Raw genomic sequence first — 19824 nt, forward strand, 5'->3', positions numbered from 1 at the left:
GCCTAATAATGACATGTTCCCACTGCAAAGGAGTGGGTCTCCCAAACTGTTGCAACGGCTACCAAAAATTTGGAGGCACTCCAATGCCCCTTACAAGAGACATAGAGGAGGGCATCCTGAAAAAAATGTTACCATTATTAGGAAGTGGGTCTCCCATACTGTTTGCCTATGCAGTGAATGCAATGCTGCCAAAAATTTGGAGGCACTTCAATGCCCCCTGCAAAAGATGTAGATATGGAAATATGGTGGATATGGTTGTGATATGGTGATGGAGGATGAGGAGAAAGAGGTGGACAAGAACAAATAAACAAAATAAGGAAGCATATACCCATGTCTGGGTGTGAAGACAGAGGTGCATGGGAATAGAGTTAGACCTCCCAAAATAAAGACACTGTATTTGAGTTTATGTTACGCTGCTATAATTCGGTGGTGAGAAGTCTGGCCCAATCCAGCCCTTGTTCATTTTTATAAGAGTCAGCCTGTCAGCATTTTCAGTTGACAGGTGAATTCGCCTATCAGTTATAATTCCACCAGTGGCACTAAAAACTGCTCTGACAAAATGCTAGCGGCAGGGCAGGCCAGGACCTCCAAGGCGTAAAGAGCCAGTTCATGCCATTTATCCAGCTTGGATACTCAATAATTATAAGGCACAGAGGAATCATGGAGGATGTTGGTACGGTTGGCAAAGTACTCCTTCAGTATCTTCCCAAACTTTTCCCTCCTTGTGAGACAACCCCATGCATCAAGGCCTGTGAGATTGGGAGGGTCTGAGAAAACTGTCCCAAAACTTTGACAGTGTTCCCCTGCATCTGCTGGATTGGATTTGTGTCTCTCTCACCTGTACTCCCTGGTTGTAAAAACAAACTGTGACCTCTGCCGCCAGTGTTTTCAGATGGTAATCTTTTCAATAATTCCCCAACTAGGGCTTTCTCGTACTGCCCCATTTTATTAGGCCTGTCCTGCAAAGGAATAAGAGACAGAAAGTTCTCCTTGTAGAGTAGTTCTAGAAGTGTCACCAACCAGTAATGACTGTCACCCAAAATTTGGACAATGTGAGAGACACGGGAAAGGCTACATAAACTCAGCCATTTGTGACAGACTGCTAACAGGCAAGACTTGTGTGTCCTCACCAAGAGGATGACTGACCACGCTCTCCTCCTCCTTCTTCCTGTCCTCAGGCCATCCACCCTGAACAGATGGTAAGACAGTTGTGCAAGTATTACAGTCTATAGCGCAGGAAATTAGCTCCTGTTCTTCCTCCTCCCCCTCCTCTTCCTCATTGTCACACAATCAATGTTGGGATGAGATGAGGCTGGGCTGTGTGTAATCACCCTGTATGGTTCCTTTCCCCATCTCATCATGTTCCTGCATTGAATCCTTTTTAATTGTGAGCAGAGAGCATTTCAGAAAACAGAGAAGTGGGATGGTGATGCTAATTATGGCCTCATCACCGCTCACCATCTTGGTGGAGTCCTCAAATTTTTGGAGGATGGTACAGATGTCTGACATCCATGTCCACTCCTGAGATCTTATGTGTGTAGTCTGACCTGAATACCGACGGCCGTGTTGTTGCTGGTACTTAACAACTGCCCTCTTCTGCTCACAAATCCTTTCCAACATCAGCAATGTAGAGGTCCAATGCGTGGGGACATCGCACACTAGTCGATGAGCTGGGAGCTTCAAATGCTGTTGAAGCACGGCAAGGGCGGCAGAAGCTGTAGGTGACTTTCTAAAATGGGCACACATGCGTTGTACTTTGACAAGCAGATTCGGCAGATCTTGTTGGGCTTTGAGAAACCGCTGAACAACGAGGATAAGCACATGTGCCAGGCATGGTACGTGTGTGAGCTCGCCTTGCTTCAGTGCCGCCACCAGGTTCTGGTCATTGTCACAAACAACCATGCCTGGTTATAGGGTCAGCGGTGTCAGCCACATATTTGCCTGCTCTTTCAGATCTGTCCACAACTCTTCAGCATTGTGCCGTTTGTCACCTAAGCATATTAGCTTCAGCACAGCCTGTTGCCGCTTGGCCGAGGCAGTGCTGCAGTGCTTCCAGCTTGTAACTGATGTGGTCATTTTGGAGATTGAGGCTAAAGAGGAGGAGGAGGTGGAGGAGGTGCAGGAGCAGTAAAATTTGGGGGCAATCATGATTGACCCAGGACCCGCAATCCTCGGTGTTGAAAGGACGTGTTCTGTCCCAAGGTCCGACTCGGTCCCGGCTTCCACTATATTAACATAGTGTGCCATCAGCGAGATGAACCTTCCCTGCCCACAAGCGCTTGTCCACGTGTCGGGAGTTAGGTGGACTTTCCCAGTAATTGTGTTGTTGAGAGCACGGCTAATGTTGTGGGATAAGTGCTTGTGTAATGCGGGGACGGCACACCGGAAGAAAAAGTGGAGGCTGGAGTCCGAGTACCGAGGGACGGCCGCCGCAATCAGGTTGAGGAAAGCTTTCATCTCCACGAGCCAATAAGGCAACATTTTGAGCACAGGCATTCTCGAAATGTGTGAATTTAGTAGTGTGGCTTGTAGGGTGTTGGCTACGTATTTGCACTTGCGTTTCAAGGAGTGGGGTAGGGACAACTGAACGCTGCGCTGAGATAAGGATGTGAAAGTGCTTACTGATTGTGCTATTTGTGAGTGTGCAATGACAGGTGCAGGGCAGGAGGCATCTTTGCATGCACAATGGACAGGGGATTGGCGAGCACGCACAACAGCGGAAGAAGCAGTGGTGTCCCCACAGACACTGTTTCTGGACCCTGGGGTACAGCCCACTTAGTCGGGTGCTTTGCTGCCATGTGCCTGATCATGCTGGTGGTGGACAGGCTGCTAGATTTGCTACCCCTACTGATGCTGGCCTGGCAGGTGGTGCAAATCTCCTTTTTGGTGCTATCTTCAGAGTCTTTTAAAAACAACCAGACTCAGGAAGACCTAACAGTTGTACTAGCAACGTCCGTCATGCTGGTGCTACAGTGAATACTTTCCCACCTTGTGTCTGTGACCACCACACTGCTTCTTCCTGCCTGTTTAGTGCTACGCCTCCCTCCACCTGTGTGCTGCTGTCCTCGCTCTGCATGTCCCCCTGCCAGGTTGGGTCATTTACTATATCATCCACCACCTCATCTTCCACTTCCCCACACTGGTCCTCCTCCGGACTTTCTGGCAATTGTGTTTCATCATCATCCACCTCTTGCAACAGTAATTGCACATTCCCACTGTCACCTTCATGTGACCGTGGCTGCTCAAATATTTGGGCATCACTTCATGCCTTCTCCTCTTCACCCGCTTGAAGCTGGCCGGATGAGTGGCCCAAATCTATAAATGGAAAAGTGAACAGCTCTTCTGAGTGTCCAAGTGTGGGATCAGTTGTCTCCGGGCACTCGGCATGGTGGGAGGAAGGAGGATCAGGGTGAGGAATATGCGGTCCAGACTCACGGCTACCGAGACTTGACCGTGTGGAAGACAGGGTGGTGGTGTTTGTGGCAAAGTGACTGGGATCATTATCTGCTATCCAGCCAACAACCTTTTGACATTGCTCTGTGTTCAATAGTGATGTTCTGCAGTCACCTAGTAATTGGGACAGGAAGGTCAATTGACAAGATGTGTGTTTGTTGTGACACAGTTTCAGCTTGCCCACGGCCTTGACCTCTGCATGCACCATCACCATCCACTTTCCCGTCCCTTGCCACACACCTTGCCCATTTGAAATGGAGGACAACATTTTCCACATTCACTACAAATGGCTGGATTTGAACCGCAGTTATATGTAATACGTCTGACGGACAACCACGCTTTTTTTAAAATAGCGGACCTGTAGGTTACTATTCTTCACAGCGAACTTGTGTGAATAGCTTCACTGACACACTGCAACAAAATGGAAATGGAAGCCATAAACGGCTGATTTTGGAACTCAGATATATGTGATACGTCTGATGGAGAACCACGGTTTTAAAAAGCAGGCCTGTAGTTTACTAATACTATTGTTCACAGCGACCTCGTGTGAATAGCTTCACCGACACATTGCAAAACAATGGAAATGGAAGCCAGAAATGCAGATTTTGGAATGCAGTTATATGTGATACGTCTGAAGGAGAACCACGGTTTTAAAAAGCGGGCCTGTAGGTTACTAATACTATTCTTCACAGCGACCTCATGTGAATAGCTTAACTGACCTACTGCAACAAAATGGAAATGGAGGCCAATATTTTCCACGTTCAGTTAAAATTTCTGGAGTATTATTGCTGTAATATGGAAAAGATCTGGCTGTATTCTGCAGTGCTAACAACCAAATTCAGCACAAAAATGGTTTACTCTGGATTGCTTTTTAAGCAATAACCAGTATTAAGATAAAAAAAATTATCCCCAGCCCCTGATACCTGGGGCTATGTCTACAAATATCTGTAATAGCAGGATCAGTCAGAATGTGCAATAGACCCTCTTGTGCTGTATGCACTGCATATGCATGTTATGCATGCATATGTATACTTTTTAAACAAATAATCAGGATTAAGACTAAAAAAAAAATAGCCCTGGTCCCTGATATCTGGGGCTATGTCTACAAATATCTGTAACAACAGCAGCAGCAGACAAATCGTGCTATGGACCCTCTTGTGCTATATGCACTGCAGTCTGCCACATACCCTTCCTGCCTGCCTCCTGCTATCACCACTGAATATATGCAGCTGGATTAGTCCTCAGAAGGACTGTTAGTTCAGATGGATATCTAGATATGCTTGGAATACCTATACTAACTATAAACAAGCAAATCTCTCCCTGACTAAGCAGAAGCTCTCCATACTCTGCCTGTTTCCATGGTAGACTGTGATAAACCTAGCGTCACCGGGTCTTAAATAGACCCGATGATGCTATGCGGACAGCCAATCACTCTAATGCCACAACCAACATGGCTACGGCAATATAGTGTGTGGCAAGCAATCCCTGCATGTTCATTTGCTCTCTAAAGAGCACCAAGCATGCAGTGCGGGGACCCGAGCTCCTGCTCGAGCAACCCGGAAATACTCGCCGAGTGCCAAGCTTGTCGAGCACCGTGATGCTCGGGCGTTTACCGAGTAGTGGCAAGCACGCTTGCTCGGACCCTAGCTATAATCTTCAAGGTCCTGAGATGTAACATAGTAACATAGTAACTTAGTTTTTAAGGTTGAAGGAACACTAAGCCCATCTAGTTCAACCCATAACCTAACATGTTGATCCAGAGAAAGGCAAAAAAAAACATATGGCAAACAATAAGCTCAACATTGGAGAAAAAAATTCCTTCCTGACTCCATACGACAATCAGACTAGTTCCCTGGATCAACGCCCTATCATAGAATTCAGTATATATAACTTGTAATATTATACTTTTCAAGAAAGGCATCCATGCCCTCTTAAATTTTAGTAGTGAATCACTCATTACAACATCATACGGCAAAGAGTTCCATAGTCTCACTGCTCTTACAGTAAAGAATCCGCGTCTGTGATTATGATTTAACCTTCGGTCCTCCAGACATGGAAGATGCCCCCTTGTCCCCGTCTCAGGCCTCAGGGTAAAAAGATCAGTAGAAAGGTCTTTGTACTATCCCCTCATATACTTGTACATAATAATAAGATCACCCCTATGCCTTCGTTTTTCCAAACTAAATAACCCCAAGAGTAATAACCTGTCTTGGTATTGCAGAGCCCCAAGTCCTCAAATAACCTTGGTGGCTCTTCTCTGCACCCACTCTAGTTCAGCTATGTCTTTCTTATACACCAGAGACCAGAACTTTACACAGTATTCTAAGTGTGGTCGCACTAGTGACTTGTATAGAGGTAAAATTATGTTCTTATGAGCATCTATGCCTCTTTTAATGCATCCCATTATTTTATTTGCCTATGCAGCAGCTGCCTGACACTGGCCACTAAACGAGACCTTGTCATCCACCAATACACTCAGATCTTTTTCAGTGACAGTAATTTACAATTAAGCATATAATTATTCATTTTATTTCCTCTGCCCAAGTGCATTACCTTACATTTATCCCCATTAAAGCTCATTTGCCATTTATCAGCCCAAGCTTCTAGTTTACATAGATCCTCCTGTAATATAAAATTGTCCTCCTCTGTATTGATTACCCTGCAGAGTTTAGTGTCATCTGCAAATATTGAAATACTACTCTGTATGCCCCCTACATGGTTCCATTAATAACCACCCTTTGTTTCTATCACTGAGCCAGTTCTTAACCCACTTACATATATTTTCCCCTATCCTCATTGTTCTCATTTTATGTATCAACCTTTTGTGCGGAACCGTATCAAAAGCTTTTGAAAAGTCCATATACACAACATCCACTGCATTTCCTTGGTCCAGTCCAGTACTTACTTGTCCATAAAAAAAGATCAGATTAGTTTGACAGGAACGATTCCTCGTACACCCATGTTGATATTGGGTCATCAGGTTATTTTTCTTCAGAAACTCTAGTATAGCATCTCTTAGAAAGCCCTCCAGGATTTTACCCACAGTAGAGGTTAAGCTTACTGGCATATAATTTCCAAGTTCGGTTTTTGTCCCCTTTTTGAATATTGGCACCACATTTGCTATACGCCAGTCCTGTTGTGCAGACCCTGTTATTATGGAATCTTTAAAGATTTAAAATAATGGTCTATCTATGACGTTACTTAATTCCTGCAGTACTCGCGGGTGTATCCCATCCGGGCTTTGTCAACTTTAGTGATTTTTAGATGCTGCCGTCCTTCCTGCTGGGTTAAGCAAGTGACATTTAATGGAGAATTTTTGTCATCACTGATAATGTTTTCTGTCATGCGATTTTCTTGTGTAAATACTGTTGAAAAAAAATCATTTAGCATATTGGCTTTTTCCTCATCCTCATTCACCATTTCACCCAGACTATTTTTAAGGGAGCCAACACTATCATTTTTTAGTTTTTTACAATTTATGTAGTTAAAGAATATTTTGGGATTATTTTTACTGTCTCTGTCAATGATTCTCTCTGTCTCAATCTTTGCTGCCTTGATTTGTTTTTTACAGAATTTATTTAATTTTCTGTTTTTAATTAATGCCTCATCACCATCTTCTTGCTTTAGTTTCGTTCTCTAAATGCTTTCTTTTTCCCATAGGGTATATATTGTGCACAGGTCCTATTCAGGATGCTAATAAATGTCTCCCATTTGCTTTGTGTAGTTTTAGGTCTCAGGATATCGTCCCAGTTAATTGCACTAAGATCATCTCTCAACCGTTGGAAATTTGCCTTCCTGAAGTTTAGTGTCCTTGTAACCCCTCTACTACATATCTTATTAAAGGATACAGGAAAACGTATTATTTTGTGATCACTATTACCCAAGTGACCCCCAACTCTTATATTTGATATTCAGTCTGGCCTGTTGGTTAATATTAGGTCTAGCAGTGCCCCCCTTCTTGTTGGGTCCTGAACCAGTTGTGAAAGGTAATTGTCTCTCATGGTTGTCAAAAATTACCTTTGCTTGAACTACAGGTTTCTGTTCCCCAATGTATTTCAGGGTAGTTAAAGTCCCCCATAATAATGACTTCTCCTTGAGTCGTTGCTTCATCTATTTGTTTTATGAGGATATTCTCCGCTCCTTCCATTATTTTTGGAGACTTATAACAAACCTCTATAAGTAATTTATTATTTTTTCCCCCTCCCCTTATCTCCACCGACAGGGACTCTATATTTTCATTAGATTCACATATATTCTCACGCAAGATGGGTTTTAAGGATGATTTTACATATAAACACACACCCTCCCCTCGCTTGTTTGTACGGTCATTTCTGAACAGACTATAGCCCTGTAAATTAACTGCCCAGTCATTCTAATTCCTCCATTTTGTTGGTGAGGCTTCTGGCATTAGTGTATATGCATTTTATGTATCTCTCTGTACCTCTATTCCTACTTACTTTAATGACTGCTCTAACCCCACCCCCAATTTCTTTATTTGTGCTCTGGTCACTATCTGCACTATCTTCCCCACCTATAAAATGAATACCCTCCCCCCAATCCCTAGTTTAAACACTCCTCCAACCTTCTAGCCATTTTCTCCCCCTGCACAGCTGCACCCTCTCCTTGAGGTGCAGCCCGTCCCTAGCATAGAACCTGTAGCCAACTGAGATGCTGGCCCAGTTCTCCAGGAACCCAAACCCCTCCTTCCTACACCAATTCCTGAGCCACTTATTTTTCTCCCTAATCTCACGTTGCCTCTCTGGCATGTCCTGTGGTACAGGCATTATTTCAGAGAATACCACCTTGGAGGTCCTTGCTTTAAGCTTGCACCCTAATTCCCTGAAATCATCTTTAAGGACCTTCCACCTATCTCTAACTTTGTAATTTGTGCCAATGTGCACCATTACCGCTGGGTCCTCATCATCTCCTCCAAGTAATTTTTCAACCCGATCAGCAATGTGCCAGACTAGAGCGCCAGGTATGCAGCACACTGTTCGACGATCCCTGTCTTTGTGACAGATTGCCCTATCTGTTCCCCTAATAATTGAGTCCCCCACTACCAGCACCTGCCTGGCCTGCCCTGCTCTCCTATTTCACCCCTTACTGGAGCTGACACTCCTCCGGCTTTCAGAGGACATGCCTTGCTGCAGCAGTGCTACCCCTGTACCGACACCCCACTCATCTGCCAACTTTGCAAACTTATTGGGGTGTGCCAGATCAGGACTAGCCTCCCTGGCATTTTTCCCTCTACCCCTCCTTCTAAATTTAGTACTAATCAGAGGTGATGGAACATAAATCGTATTTATTACCAACATACTCCCAGATACTGGATCATCATTTGGAAATTATGTGTGACTACTTTTTGGGATCCATTGAAATAAGTTTAAAAAGTGGGCCACCCTCATATGTCAGCTCTCATTGAGCATTCATCCCATCGGACTTGCATAGACAATTGAAATCACTGCATGGGGTCCCAATACTACTTTTGCAGTCCTGCTGACATACATTATACTGTATAATTAAGAGCTACCATAATCTTTTACTTTGAAAAAGTTTATAAATAGGTGAGTGCACACGTCATGATCCCGACACTCGCTGTTTCCTAGTGACGCTGTGAGTGACTGCTCAGGTGCCCTATGGATTTTCGGGGCGTGTTGGGCTGTTAGTGTCGTGAGTTATAGCTAAGCTGCCCTATGGAAAGCAGGGGCATGTTGGGCTGTCAGTGCATTGTTTGGGTTTCCTCCAGGTGTTTTCTTTTCCATTTAACTGGCAGGAAATTTTAGGTCATTGCCAATTGTAGCTTCAGTTCAGTGGTTTGTTTACTCTGTACAATCTATTCTGATATTCTGATCTCTTGTTGCCGAACCTTGGGTTTGCATTTTGACTACCAGTTTGTATAACGCCTTTTACCATTGATGCATTATGTTACCAGACCCCGGACTTTGCCCCTGACTGTTCATTTGTCTTATAATTTTGTCTTTGGCATAACTTCCTGACCTTTGACCTTTGAAATTTTGACAACTCTGCCTCATGAATAGTCTGTGAGTAGTGACTAGCGTCACAGCACATTTGTGTATATCAACAAAAGTTTGGGGTCATCTAGAAATTTCATTGTTTTTGAAAGAAAAACACATTTTTTCAATGAAGCTAACATTAAATGAATCAGAAATACACTCTATACATTGTTAATGTGGTAAATGACTATTCTAGCTGAAAATGTCTTGTTTTTATTGCAATATCTTCATAGGTGTATAGAGGCCAATTTCCAACAGCCACCACTCCAGTGTTTTAATGGTATATTGTGCTTGCTAACTGTGTAAGAAGGCTAATGGATGTTTAGAAAACCCTTGCACAAGTATGTTAGCCCAGCTGAAAATGGTTTGGCTGATTTGAGAAGCTATAAAATTGACCTTCCGTTGAGCTAGTTGAGAATCTGGAGCATTACATTTGTTTGTTCTATGAAGCTTTCAAAATGGCCAGAAAAAGAGAACTTTCATGTGAAACTCGACAGTCTATTCTTGTTCTTAGTAGTGAAGGCTATTCCATGCGAGAAGTTGACAAGAAACTGAAGATTTCCTACAATGGTGTGTGCTACTCCCTTCAGAGGAGAGCACAAACAGGCTCTAACCAGAGTAGAAAGAGAAGTGGGAGGCCCCGCTGCACAACTGAGCAACAAGACAAGTACATTAGAGTCTCTAGTTTGAGAAATTGACGCCTCACTGCTCCTCAACTGGCAGCTTCATTAAATAGTACACGCAAAATGCCAGTGTCAACATCTACATTGAAGCGGTGACTCCGGGATGCTGGCCTTCAGGGAAAAGTGGCAAAGAAAAAGACATATCTGAAACAGGCTAATGAAAGGAAAAGATTAATATGGGCAAAAGAACACAGACATTGGACATAGGAAGATTGGAAAAAAGTTTTATGGACAGACAAATCAAGGTTTGAGTTATTTGGATCACACAGAAGAACATTTGTGAGACGCAGAACAACTGAAAAGATGCTGGAAAAGTGCCTGATGCCATCTGTCAAGCATGGTGGGGGTAATGTGATGGTCTGGGGTTGCTTTGGTGCTGGAAAAGTGGGAGATTTGTACAAGGTAAATGGGATTTTGAATAAGGAAGGCTATCACTCCATTTTGCAACGCCATGCCATACCCTGTGGACAGCGCTTGATTGGAGCCAATTTCATCCTATAACAGGACAATGACCCAAAGCACACCTCCAAATTATGCCTGAACTATATAATGAAGAAGCAGGCAGCTGGTATTGTATCTGTAATGGAGTGGCCAGCACAATCACCAGATCTCAACCCCATTGAGCTTTTGGGGGAGCAGCTTGACCGTATGGTATGCCAAAAGTGCCCATCAAGCCAATCCAACTTGTGGGAGGTGCTTCAGGAAGCATGGGGTGAAATTACTCAAGATTACCTCAGCAAATTAACAGCTTTGAATGCCGAAGGTCTGCAATGCTGTAATTGCTGCAAAGGGAGCATTCTTTGACGAAAGCAAAGTTTGAAGGAGAAAATGATTCTAATAAAAATCATTATTTCTAACCTTGTCAAAGTCTGGACTATATTTTCTAATCATTTTGCAACTCATTTGATAAATAAAAGTATGAGGTTTCATGAAAAACACAAAATTGTCTAGGTGACCCCAAACTTTTGAGCGGTAGTGTACATGTGTCTGCTTGCTGTATGACACCTCTGTATTTCCTTGTATGCATGGCAGAAGTCTATTAATCTCATCTAGGCATAAGCAAAATCTAAAATGCATCTGCCTAAACTCTAATACATTGTCAGCAGTGAATCATATGACATTTAAATTATAATTAGGTCCATAAATAATATTTCACACTTATTTTATGTCTAGTGATGGTAACTAAGTAGTAAAAAAAGAATGCTAGTGAAATAAGATATCTTTATTTTAAAACTCCCAGTGTTTTCAGTATTAAAAATAAATATTTCAGTTTCATTTTTAAGAAATAATGATGCTTGTGTTTGTTCAGATTGATATATGCACAGCTACCTCTTTTTATCTATTTATCTGTGTCCAATTAGAGACAGTTATGTGATCCACAATGCTGCATTATTATGCTTGTTGTCAGCAGGAAGACTATTACAACATTTCCCATGTGGCACAATGCACAGCATAAAACACATTTTCACTGTTTGTTATTTTGGTATTTTTGTTCCGTCTTTTGATTTATTAAGGTTTACTGTCAAGCATGTCATATTGTTTTTATTATTTTTTCTAATACTGTATTTTAAATGTTATATGTAGAATAAAAAGGTAGATACCTACAATCATAAAGGTTGCAAACAAGTTCTTAGCAGTTATTTTAAAGGGAACCTGTCTTTATATTTATGTTACCTGAACCAAATGCAGCATGAATCAGAGTAAACATATTTTGAAAAACTGCTGAGGACTAAAGGGAGAGACATGAATAATACTCCACAGCAATCAACAGCTGACTACTCCCCGCCCAACTCTAGTTGATTGAAACGTCTGTCCCAAATGTATACTGGAGAGAGGAAGTGTAATAGGAGCTGTGACAATCAACTGAAACATGGTAGGGAGAAGCCAGCTGGAGACTGCATGGGTCTAGTCAGGTCGTTTCCTATAGAGCGAGGCAGCAGCATTTCTGCGGCATTTGAGAGTGAACCATACTTAGCTGCAATTGCGCCATCAAACTCTTATTTGTGCTGCCAAGGTTCAAGCAGCATGAATCTAATGACAGGTTCACATTAAGGGCATATTTAAGTACACGTGTGGAGAAGTAAGGAAAATAATTTTTTTTGTTGAAGTAGTAGTAGTGCCTTTTAGTAAAGAGGATTTTTGTCCTGGACATTCAGCCTAACACAAAAAACTCAGGAGTATTCAAATGGATAGTCAAAAAGTAATTTGAAGAGCAGAAGTACATTGCAACAATGCTGCATGTAAAATGCAATGAACTTTGTGGGTGAACAATCTAAAATGAATAGTGTTATATTCTAACTGAGACCAATTTGAGTTTACTTGTATAAACAATGGTCAAAACGTTTACCAAAGAAGGAACTGATTTGGGTGGATGTACAGTAGATTTTAAAATCCTCAGAGTTTTTAAAGAACATGTTTCAGAATAAGTTGATTAAGCAAAGCTGTAAATTTAGTTACAGTATGTAGGAGCCAGGGCTGTGGAGTCGGAGTCGTGGAGTCAGAGTTGGAGTCGGTGTCCATTTTGGTGGAGTCGAAGTTGGTATAAAATGGACCGACTCAGACTCCTAAAATATATAATAAATTGGATACAGTAGATAAAAATCGCAAACCTAGACTGGTAGAGATGTGTTCAACCTTACCTTTGCTCAAATGCTGTTAAGCACTTAACAAAATTCCTGACAAACTGCAATTCCTATTACAACTACTGCATGTTCACACATAGACATTCACTATATGGACAAAAATATTAAGACACACCTTTTAATAAATGAATTTAAGTCTTTCATTCAGTCCCATTGCTACAAGGGTATAAAAGCAAGAACTTAGCCATGCAGTCTGCCTTTACTAACATTTATGCTACTATCATAGGATGTCACCATTGCAACAAGTAAGCCTGAGAACTTTATTCTCTCTTAAATTTCCATGATAAACTGTAAATGATATTATTGAAAAGTGGAAACATTTAGAAACCACAGCACCTCAGCCACGTGCTTTGAGAGCAGATCCATCGAGTGCTGAAGGAGGAAGTGCATGAAAGCCACCAACGCTCTCCTGGCTCCATAACTGTATAGTTCCAAATCTCTCATTAACCCCTTAAGCCCCGAGGGTGGTTTGCACATTAATGACCAGGCCAATTTTTACAATTCTGACCACTGTCACTTTATGAGGTAATTACTCTGGAACGCTTCAACGGATCCCCCTGATTCTGAGATTGTTTTTTTGTGACATATTGTAATTCATGATTGTGGTAAAATTTCTTTGATATCACTTGCGTTTATTTGTGAAAAAAACGGAAATTTGGTGAAAATTTTGAAAATTTTGCAATTTTCAAAATTTGAATTTTTATGCCCTTAAATCAGAGAGATATGTCACACAAAAGAGTTAATAAATAACATTTCCCACATGTCTACTTTACATCAGTACAATTTTGGAATCAAAATTTTTTTTTGTTAGGGAGCTATAAGGGTTAAAAGTTGACCAGCAATTTCTCATTTTTCCAACAAAATTTACAAAACCATTTTTTTAGGGACCACATCACATTTGAAGTCACTTTGAGAGGTCTTTATGACAGAAAATACCCAAAAGTGACACCATTCTAAAAACTGCACCCCTCAAGGTGCTCAAAACCACATTACAGAACTTTATTAACCCTTCAGGTGCTTCACAGGAATTTTTTGAATGTGGAAGAAAAAAATGAACATTTAACTTTTTTCACAAAAATGTTACTTTAGACCCAATTTTTTTTATTTTCACAGAGGTAACAAGAAAAAATGGACCCCAAAATTTGTTGTGCAATTTCCCCTGGGCACGCAGATACCCAATATGTGGGGAAAAAACACTGCTTGGGCGCACGGCAGGGCTCGGAAGGGAAGGAGCGCCATTTGACTTTTTGTTTGTAAAATTTGCTTGAATAATTAGCGGACGCCATGTTGTGTTTGGAGAGCCCCTGTGTGCCCAAACATTGGAGCTCCCCCACAAGTGACCCCATTTTGAAAACTAGACCCCCCAAGGCACCTATCTAGATGCATAGTAAGCACTTGGAACCCGCAGGTGCTTCACAAATTGATTTGTAAAAATGAAAAAGTGAAAAAAAAAACACTTTTTCATTTTTATGAATAAATTTGTGAAGCACCTGGGGGTTCCAAGTGCTCACTATGCATCTAGATAGGTGCATTGGGGGGTCTAGTTTCCAAAATGGGATCACTTGTGGGAGAGCTCCAATGTTTGGGCACACAGGGACTCTCCAAATGCAACATGGTATCCGCTAACAAATTGAATGGAAAATCGGCTCAAATTGTTAGCGGACACCAAGTTGCGTTTGGAGAGCACCTGTGTGCCCAAACTTTGGAGCTCCCCCACAAGTGACCCCATTTTGGAAACTAGACCCCCAAAGGCACCTATCTAGATGCATAGTGAGCACTTGGAACCCCCAGGTGCTTCACAAATTGATTTGTAAAAATGAAAAAGTGAAAAAAAAACCACTTTTTCATATTTATGAATCAATTTGTGAAACACCTGGGGGTTCCAAGTGCTCACTATGCATCTAGATAGGTGCCTTGGGGTTCTAGTTTCCAAAATGGGGTCACTTGTGGGGGAGCTCCAATGTTTGGGCACACAGGGGCTCTCCAAATGCAACATGATGTCCGCTAGCAATTTGAGCCGACAATTTTGTTAGCGGATACCATGTTGCATTTGGAGAGTCCCTGTGTGCCCAAGCAATGGAGCTCCCCCACAAGTGACCCCATTTTGTAAACTAGACCCCCCAAGGCACCTATCTAGATGCATAGTGAGCACTTGGAACCCAGAGGTGTTTCACAAATTGATTCATAAATATGAAAAAGTGTTTTTTTTTTCACTTTTTCATTTTTACAAATCAATTTGTGAAGCACCTGGGGGTTCCAAGTGCTCGCTATGCATCCAGATAGGTGCCTTGGGGGGTCTAGTTTCCAAAATGGGGTCACTTGAGGGGGAGCTCCAATGTTTGTGCACGCAGTAGCTCTCCAAACGCAACATGGCGTCCGCTAACAATTTGAGTCGATTTTCCATTCAATTTGTTAGCGGACACCATGTCGCGTTTGGAGAGCCCGTGATGTGCCTAAACAGTGGAGCTCCCCCACAAGTGACCCCATTTTGGAAACTAGACCCCTCAAGGATTTTATTAAGGTGTATAGTGAACATTTTGAACCCAGAGGTACGACACAGAATTTGTTTACATTAGGTCATCATATTGAATAAGTTGTCATTAGTCTTGAGCGCAAGTGCTCGCTACTTGAGCTTGCATCAGGTACTCAGGTATGCACCATATACAGCGTGTGCTCGAGTGACATGCTCGAGTCCCTGCTCCGCATGTTTCACTGTTATTGGACACCCAAAAAAAACCATGCGGGGATCGCTCGTGCATGGCAGGCAATCCCCGTAAAGTTTTTTTGGCCGCGAAGCATATGGGGCAGAGACTCGAGCATGTCACTCAAATACCCACGATACTCAATGCATACCAGAGCACCCGATGCAAACTCAAGTAGCGAGCACTTGCTCTCAACACTAGTCGCCATATCGTCATCTCTTTTCTTACTTTTGAAAAAAATCCCAACCCCATCACAACCCTAACCCCAACCCTAACCCCAACCCCAGCCCTAACCGTACCCCAGCCCTAACCATAGCACAACCCTAACCGTAGCACAACCCTAACCGTAGCACAACCTTAACCATAGCACAACCCTAACCCTAGCACAACCCTAACCCTAGCACAACCCTAACCCTAGCACAACCCTAACCCCAAACCCAGCCCTAACCCTAGCCCAATCCTAACCCAAGAGTTTATTTTTGACGCCGTTCCTCGTGCGGTATAAGTGATTAGACGACTTTATTCTTCGGGTCGGTGTGATTACAGCAATACCAGAATCATATGGGGTTTTTATGACTGACAGCTGTCACACACAAAAAGACGCATTTTTTGTAAAATCTAGTTTTTGCATCGCCATATTTTGAGAGCTATAATTTTTCCAGATTTTGGCAGACAGTCATGTGACGGCTCGTTTTTTGCGGGATGAGTTGACGTTGTTACTGGTGCCATTTTCAGGCATGTGACATTTTTTGATCGCTTTCTATTCCGATTTTTGGGAGGCAGAATAAACAAAAACCAACAATTCAGGAATTGTTTTTTTTTTTTATTCTGTTCCGCGTGTGGTAAAAGTGATAAGGCAGCTTTATTCTTCGGGTCAGTACGTTTACAGCGGTACCACATTTATATCGTTTTTCTATGTTTTGAACTTTTACATAATAAAAGCAATTTTATAGAAAAAAATATTTTTTAGCATAGCTTTATTCTGAGAGCTATAACTTTTTATTTTTCGGCTGATGGAGCAGTATGTCAGCTTGTTTATTGCGGGACGAAATGACGTTTTCAGCGGTACCATTTTTATTTATATTTGTCTTTTTGATCACGTGTTATTCCATTTTATATTTGGCGGTATGGTGATAAAGCAGTGTTTTTTGCTTCTTTTTTTTTTTTTTTTTACCGTGTTCACTAAAGGGGTTAACTAGTGGGACAGTTTTATAGGTCAGGTTGTTCCGGATGCGGCGATACCAAATATGTGTTCTTTTATTATTTTTTTTGTTTTTTTTTATAAGAATATTTATTGATGGGTACATTATATTTTTATTTTTGGTGGATTATTTTTTTTTTTTTTTTTATATATTTTTGCAATTTTTTTTTATTTTTTTTTTCACTTACTGACAGTTTTTATACTTTATTACTTTGTCCCACTATGGGACTTTCACTTTTTTTTCTCTGATCGCCTGCATGGCACAGGAATGTAGCAACATCCATGTGTCATACAGGCTATCAGCGCTGCACAGTGATAAGATTGTTTGGAGATGCACTGCGCATGTCCAAACAATCTTCCTGCTGTCTGGTGACCCGGATGTTGTCATGACGACATCGGGTCATCATGGCAACACCCGGGAAGCCTTTGCAGACAGCGCTGGAAGCCGGAAGTGGAGGTGAGTATCTGCGATCACCTCCCCTTGCCACAGCAATGCTGCGATCGGCTGCGATCGACTTCGATCGCAGCATCGCAGTGGTTAATGTGCTGGGAGCGGTGCAGGACTGCTCCCTGCACATAGTACCGGGTGTCAGCTGTGACAATCAGCTGACAGCCGGCGGCGATCGCTCCCGCACAGCCTGTGTGCGCGCGCGATCGTGATGACGTCCTTATATGGGTCTGGCTCTTAAGTCCCAGGGCACAGACGCGTATTAGTACGTCAGATGTTATTAAGGGGATTAAGGGGATATATGCCTAAAAACTTCTCACCTGAAGCTTCTTCTGATGGGTTTGCATGGCTGAGCAGGTGAAAGCAGACCTTACATCATCAACCACAGTGCCAGTCATTGGATGGAGAGATCTAAAGTGGACGACCAAAAGACTGTGGAGCAGTGGAAACGTGTTCTGTGGAGTGACAAATCATGCTTTTCTTTCTGAAAGTTTGAAGGACATTACCTGCTTGACTGCACTGTACCAACTGTAAAGTCTGGTGGAGGAGTGATAATGATCTGCCTTTGAGGCAATGCCTTGGTTTCTAAGTTCCAGTGAAAAGAGGCTTAATTTCTGAAGCATGCTAAACATTATGGGTAATTGAATACTTCCAACTTTGTGGGAAATGTTAGGGAAGGACCTTTGTACTTCCAGTATGATTGTGCCCTGGTACACAAAGCAAAACCCATAAAGGCATGGTTGGTGAGTTTGGTGTGGAAGAATTTTACTAGTTCATACGGAGGCCTTGCCTCAACCCAATAGATCACATTTTTGATAAACCAGAATAGATATTGTAAGTCAGGCCTTCTCATCCAACAGTGTCTTACCTCACAATTGCTCTTCTGGATGAATGGGCAAAATTCGCAGACACACTCCAAAGTCTTTTACAAGTATTTCCCAGAAAAGTAGAAGCTGTTATAGCTGAAAAAAGGAGAAGAGGGGGAAAGTCAACGTTAATGCCTATGGATTTGACTCTGATGTCATGAAAGCTTTTGTAAGTATGATATGTAGGTATCCCAGTACTTTTCTCCCAGATCGTATAACACATTATGACACAGATATCTCATGAGTATTGTGTCATTGAGATACATTGCATGATATGTCAAACCAGGAGCAAAAACACAAAAGGACACAGCTGATCTGTAATTAGAGTTTCACAAAACTGTAGGTTTACCCCAGTTATTAAATTAGCTTGAAAAGTAAATGAATAATACAATATTGTTAAATATTGTTAGAAAGAGATAAACAAACATGAGAATTTCTTCTAGGTACGTTTTAAATAGCAAAATGTTATTAAAACTAATATGTTAAAGTAAAAAAAAAATAGTCTGTGTAAAGGAATGAAAAACAAAATGGGGAAGCAAAAGGAATCTAAAAAAACTCTAAATAATCCCAGTCATGAAAGAGTTAAAATCCATATTTACAGTTTAAAATTCAAATAATTTTTCATATAGAAGATACAAATATGCCTAAAAAGCCTATTGAAAGAAAAAAAAACATATTGCAATAGATCTAAGCAGGGCAGATCTAGTACTTGCATATACTGTGAACATTCTTTGCTAAATGAATTCAAGATTTTTGCTCTGTTCGCACATTGAGTTTTTGCTGCATTTCTTTTCTGCAGGAAAACCTGCTCTCTTGGCAGAAAAGAAGCAGCGTCGAAAAACTCAGGTTTTGTTGCACTTTTTGCTTCATTTTTGTTGTGTTTTTCAGGATACCAAAGTTCAGCTTTGCTTCCACCACAGAAGCATGAACACAGGTCATTAATGCAAGACATATGTGAAACCATATTAACCAGAATTACAAACGTAACAGTGGGTTTAAGTGAATTGTTCAGGAATAGTTCACCAAAGACTTTGGCAGAGCATTGAGTTTGCAGGGCACTGTTTACTTTCACATTTTGGTAGGCTTCAGGTATTTTTCAATCTCATGCCTTGGTCAACCAATGTTTACTTTGTGCGCATCAGTAATTTAAGTAAACTGTACTAATCCTAACTGCCATCTCAGATGACCAAGACAAGATGGTAAACTTGGGAAAATCACAAGAATAAATATGTTTCACCTACTGCTGTAGATGCTTTTTTTCACTAAAAACGCAACAAAACCTGATACCTGCATTTTTTGTAGCATTTTTACAGCATTTTTTGCACTACCCATTGCTTTCAATGGGAGAAAAACGCTGAAAAAGAGCTGAAAGAAGTGACATGCTGCATGTTGCAAAAACGCAGCACTATGAAAAAACAGTCAGGAAAAAAAAACAAGGTTTGTGCATGTGATTTCTGAAATCTCATAGACTTTGCTGGTACTGTAAAATGCAGATGAAAATATGCATAAAAAATGCAATGTGTGAACATAGCCTTTACCTTCCTTTTTCCCATTGTAGCAATGTTATTTAAAGTTTATGTCAGGAAAAGACAGAAGCATAAGATATTATTCATTTAAGTTATGCCATGGAAACATTTCTACTTAATATTGTCTTATTTGGAAAGTACATTAATGTCCTTTAATGGGATTATTTTACATTTGGGAAAACAGTATTGCGTATTTCAGGAACATTAGTGCAGTCTAATGCTAAATCATTGATATTACAGCTTATATAGCCTTGATTCTTTTGTACTGTTCTTTTATCTAAGCTACAAG

The 19824-nt window shown here is 41.5% G+C and overlaps 1 long non-coding RNA gene across 1 annotated transcript in view; it reads right to left on the reverse strand.

Moving 5' to 3' along the window:
- Positions 1 to 18107, reverse strand: part of LOC141172214 (uncharacterized) — a 799796-nt gene extending 781689 nt beyond the window's left edge. Inside the window, exon 1 of the long non-coding RNA XR_012252438.1 lies at positions 18012 to 18107. This is a non-coding gene — a long non-coding RNA (uncharacterized lncRNA). The remainder of the gene's footprint in view (positions 1 to 18011) is intronic.
- Positions 18108 to 19824: the final 1717 nt, after the last annotated feature.

The sequence above is a fragment of the Phyllobates terribilis genome, unplaced genomic scaffold (assembly GCF_046119375.1).
Source record: "Phyllobates terribilis strain yellow unplaced genomic scaffold, ASM4611937v1 Scaffold_1__5_contigs__length_1240528914, whole genome shotgun sequence".
In the NCBI taxonomy this organism is placed as follows: domain Eukaryota; kingdom Metazoa; phylum Chordata; class Amphibia; order Anura; family Dendrobatidae; genus Phyllobates; species Phyllobates terribilis.